This window comes from Dipteris shenzhenensis, chromosome 10, assembly GCF_047967505.1.
Source record: "Dipteris shenzhenensis isolate YYH24624 ecotype China chromosome 10, Dip_SZ_1.0, whole genome shotgun sequence".
In the NCBI taxonomy this organism is placed as follows: Eukaryota; Viridiplantae; Streptophyta; class Polypodiopsida; order Gleicheniales; family Dipteridaceae; genus Dipteris; species Dipteris shenzhenensis.
This window is the reverse complement of record NC_141605.1, coordinates 10,003,819-10,008,880: the sequence shown is the minus strand read 5'-3', so window position 1 is coordinate 10,008,880 and position 5,062 is coordinate 10,003,819. Positions and strand designations below refer to the sequence as shown.

Here is a 5,062-nt window from a genome sequence, read left to right as displayed (position 1 = left end):
ATAAATAACTAACTAAGAGGTTCAGAAAAACAAAACAGTAACTCAGTCCGTGTGACCGCCAAAAATACTACAAAGATAAGAACCAACAAAAAATCAAGGGCTTTGAACCTCCCAGTCTGAATTTTGATTAGGATCCTAAACATACTCACAGCTGAACTTCTAAAGTTAGGGATAGAAGTTCATCTTACACTAATTACTTAATTACCAAAATACAAGTTCATCTTACACTAATGAAACTGCCCAGGTAAGTTCAATTTAAAAATACTCCACACCTGGTACATTCCTGCAACTCCTGATCAGCATCCATAAGAACAAACCTGCTGTAACCATGGGCAACAAGGCCTTCGAATGAAAGGAAGAGAAATACTCATCCCAAATAGCTAGTGTAAAATGTTAAACAGAGATTCCATTTTTACAGGAACAACCACATTTGACATCAACAAGGCAAATAAGAAATTGTGTGATCTTGAATTATCTTCTCCACATCATAAAAAGGCAAATAAGAAATTGTGTGATCTTGAATTATCTTCTCCACATCATAAAAACCTGTGGCCTAGGTCATGACACCTGCGAACCAAAACGAGAGAATCTAAATTCTATCATAAAGAGAAAGCCACTCATACAAGGTCTCAGAGGTCTCAGCATGAAATGCCAACAAATGACGCTGAAAATATCCACTAGTCACACTGAATGTCAGTAAGGAAAGAGACCAAATTCTTGATTAGTAAGGGTTCCTTTGGTTGACCACTCCAAAAGTCCAAAATAATTGCATGAGGGGCAAGTGAACAAAGCTTGCATCAACCAAAACCCTTCCATTTCAAAAATACCTTGAAGTTCAGAGGTAGCCACCTCATTGCAGTTACTGGTAAACATACTAATTGTGTGAGAAAACAGCAATCAACTCCTTTCGGTTTGGAGCGAGAAAATCTATTCCAAAATAGCTGGACTTTTGCTGTGCTATAGGAGTATCAATCCCAATTCTGAAGGCATCATCCCAGTATTTAAACGGTAGTTGTACAAATAGTAGTGAAGATGGCCATCACCAGGCCCAAACTTGAGCTCCTTCAAGAAGGACTGATTCTGCATAATATCCAGCGCATTAAAAACATCATAGTTGTTGCGCTTGGCAACGATTAAGGCATCGTTCATCAGCTGAAGAAGAGATGTTCTTGTCGTTACGTTGTAAAACGAGTAAGCAGCCTTCAAATTAGTGTAATTAGGATTGCCAAGGATTGTGGAGGGCAGTGTGTAAAAGCTACTGAAGTCAGTTACTTCTCGAGAATCTGGGTCTTCAACGACATAGCTGTTCACAACATTCTCCAGTGGCAGCAACCAATACTCCACATCCTTTTCAGAAAAATCAGGCGCAACCACAAACTGAGAGAGATAATGCTGCAGGAGGCGCCTAACTGCAGGCACGTCATGTCTCTCCATAGGTCTAAATCCAGGGGTCACGGTTGTGTCTGGTAGACGGTATAGCTTAATGGTTCTGCTCATGGTCATACGGGCCCCCAGCCTAGAGAAACCTACATCTATCAGTTTTTTTGGATTCAGGGATCGGTGCCAATATTGGCACGTTGCAATGGGAGTAGGAAGCACAACACCTGCAGTGTATACGGCCTGCCATATGTTCTCCAAGTGAACTCGCCTAGTCACTTCTTTGATAAGGACAGGAGCAAGCCGCTTGGATCTCAGCTTCTTGTGAATGCACAAGAAGTTGATTTCAGCCACCAGGACGGTCTTCCCCCGCACCTTAATGTGTGCAGGCACTCCTGAGATGAAGGCAACAAGTTTCTTGGTAGCTTGCACTCGTACACCAATGTGCCAACTCGGAAAGTAACCAGGAGGCCTGAGAGCCCATCGCAGAAAATCTCTAGAGTAATCAAACCTGAACATGTTTTCGTCATCTTCGACATAATTATTCGTCAAAAGGGTGTAGATCTCGTCCGCGGTATCGTCGGAGCTAATGTCACAGGTGCACCACTCATAATTTTTAGGGAGCTTGTATGGCTCTTGCCGAACCTCCGATACATCTTGCGGAGGCTCTATAGGACCCTCCTCAAGCTGCTTATCTTTGTCCTTGTACTGTCCTACCGGTTGAGTCTCCCAGAACGCATGCCTCTTCTCCAGATTCAGCGACTTCTGCAGGTTGAGGGACAGCTCCTCCGCATCACTTCGTCGTCCCATCTGCATCAAGTCGATGCCATCGTTATCAGCAGAGGAGGTATCCTCCAGGTTTCCTGAGTTGTGAGACGACGCCATCTGCAAAAAACGGAGCCTGTCAGAGTGTGCAAGGAGGCAAGCGCGAAAGTCAGGATGAAATAGAAAAAGGAGGAAGGTGAGAGGTACCAGAAGGCGAATCGTTCACGATTGATGGTTCTTACGATGACGAGGAAGAATCGAGCAGAAAAAGGGAAGCCAAGGGAGGCAGAAGGGGAAAGGGAGAAGGATTCAAGGGCGAAGATCCGCCATGAAAGCTCCGATTGGCAACAATAAGAAGAAGACGAAGAAGCAGAGAAATGAAGAAGATGAAGAGAAAGCCAAAAAGTAGCCTCTGCGGACGATGAACGCAATGCCCCCTTGTCTTTGGTTAATCAACGCAATGCCCCCTTGTCTTTGGTTAATCCCCCTTATTATTATTAATCCATTACTTAGGGTGGCTTCAGACCGCCCAATGGCCTCGAGAGCTTTTCATTCATTTCATTTGAGTGACTCGTGGAGTGGTTGCAAGGGACAATCATGTAGCAGTTGCAGGAGTTGGCCAAAGTGTACTTAGGTGCGTTCAGCGTCGCCAAGTGTGATGATTCACACCAGTCGACGAGACGATCACAATGTCGAACAACTTTCATGAGGATCGCCGTGAGATGTGATGATTCACACCACTCGACAATCCTAATTTGTGTCAACAACGTGTGATTAGTGTTGTGGTCGGAGAAGATGGAATAGGCTAATCATGTAAGCAGGTGGAGGAGTTGGCCATCAAGGGGGCAACCTTCATGAGGATGGCCGTGAGGTGTGATGATTCACACTAGTCGGCAGTCAACATGCTTCTAATTTATGTCAGCAACCTCTGATTGGTGTAGTGGTTGGAGGAGATGGAATGGGCTAATCATGTAGCCGTTGGAGGAGTCGGCCATCGAGTGGGCAGCCTTCACAAATCTTTTGTGTCAGTGTCCAGGCTCGTCATCCCTCCTATTAGGCCAACTAGGACGACAACCCTTCACACCATCTTTTGGAAGATGGTCGTCAAGTGGTGTGAACACAACCTTAGGGCCTATATAGCACCTCAATACTAGTGTAGGCCCTGAGTACTCGATTATATTAGTATTGAGTACTAGTGTAGGCCCTGAGTACTCAATTATATTAGTATTGAGTGCTAGTGTAGGCCCTACATACTCAATTAATGATAACAAGTGTGATTAACCAAAGGACAAGGGAGGGCATTGCATATTCCAGCTACTTTTGGCCGTCTCTTCTTCTTCATCTTCTTCATTCATTGCTTCTTCTTCTTGCATATCAAAGCCATGCTTGAAGCGTAGCCTAGAAGTTCATTCTAGTTAAGATGTTTTTAGGGCATTACAAGAAATTTTATCCAATGTGGCACTTCTTCTTTAAGGTTCATTTCTCTCTTGGCCTTCTCGAGAAGGGCAAAACAATCTTTGAAGGGCTTTATAGCCTTCAAATTTAGGGACTCCTCAATAGTCCCCTCGATAGGAGGGATTCCTCCTCCCTTGAAGGAAGTTGAGAGGGGGAGGGGAGTCTTTAAGGCTCCCTTTTTTTTAATAACAAGAGTTGTGCACTTCACTCATAAGTTTTTTTTATTGAGATTTGGAGGTTGCTCATTCGATTGAGATTAGAAGATTGCACGTTCAATTGGGACCAGGAGGTCACTCGTTAGATCAAAATTACGCGATTGCAGGTAAGCTATCATGAGAGGGAGAGGGAAATCTTTAAGGCTCCTTTTTTTTATAATAACAACATTTTGTAGTTTAGTGGTAAGTCTCTTTGATTGAGATTAGGAGGTCACTATTTCCATTGAGATTAAGGGGCTGTGGATTTGATTGAGATTAGGAGGTCACTCGTTCGATTGAGATTAGGAGGTTGTGGGTGAGCTACCATGGGGAGGGGAGATTTTAAGGCTCCTTTTTTTAAAATAACAACTTTGAGTAGTTTAGTGGGAAGTCTCTTTGATTGAGATTAGGAGCTTGCCCATTCGAATGAGATTAGGAGGTTGCAGGTTTGACTCCTACTAAGTACACATTTTGAAGCTATCCATTTTAGATGTATCGGCATGCCCAAAGCCTTAGCTTAATTAGTGTACTCCACTTCTACTATCCTAGAAATCGATTAAATTTCTCAAAAGTAAATTCTTATCTCCTTAAGGCAAGTAAGGCAAATGGAGTAATTTTGTGAAATTAAGGGCCTTTAAAATAGGTTAAAGGGGAGAGTAACAAATCAATGAATAGGTGATAGCCATTAGCAATTCCACTATTTCAACTCACTCATTATGTCCCCTAGTTGGAAAAAAGTCAAAATTCGTTATAATTAGGATTAGGGATTGGATAGGAATGGAAAAGTGAGGGTATAAAGGGGTAGATTGAGTAGTACTTTTTACTCTTGTGTATAAGGTATTGTTGCTTTTCTTTTCCCTCACTCATATGCAAGGGTATTACCTTCAATTGAGGCCTTTCAGGTGTGTGTGGTCTACATCATGGACCCAATCAAAGTCTACATCATGGACCCATCATGTGTGTTGTCTACATCATGGACCCAATCAAAATCTATCTCTATAAGTATTTGTCTCATATTCCAATGGTTGCCACCTTTATCTCAGAGTGAATGGCTCTAGAAGGAAATCTATACAACAAGCAAGCACAACTTAAGGGAACGACAATCGTTAAAAGGAGAACATCATCAATATATAAAAGGAGAAAACAATTCAACATAAAAACGCATTTGAAGCAAAGATAGTGTAAAAGACAATTTTTGCAACAAGCAAGCACAACTCAAGGGGGAGACAAGCGGCCTATTTTGGTTTTATGCTTTTCATGTGTATGCATGA

The 5,062-nt window shown here is 42.6% G+C and overlaps 1 pseudogene across 1 annotated transcript; it reads right to left on the bottom strand.

Moving 5' to 3' along the window:
* Positions 1-593: 593 nt before the first annotated feature.
* On the bottom strand, positions 594-2,572 carry LOC147897383 (glycylpeptide N-tetradecanoyltransferase 1 pseudogene; annotated as a pseudogene). The gene is made up of 2 exons (XR_015541714.1): positions 2,350-2,572; positions 594-2,262 (listed from the first exon to the last, which is right to left on the bottom strand). The product of XR_015541714.1 is annotated as a glycylpeptide N-tetradecanoyltransferase 1 pseudogene (transcript).
* Between the last annotated feature and the right edge of the window lie 2,490 nt (positions 2,573-5,062).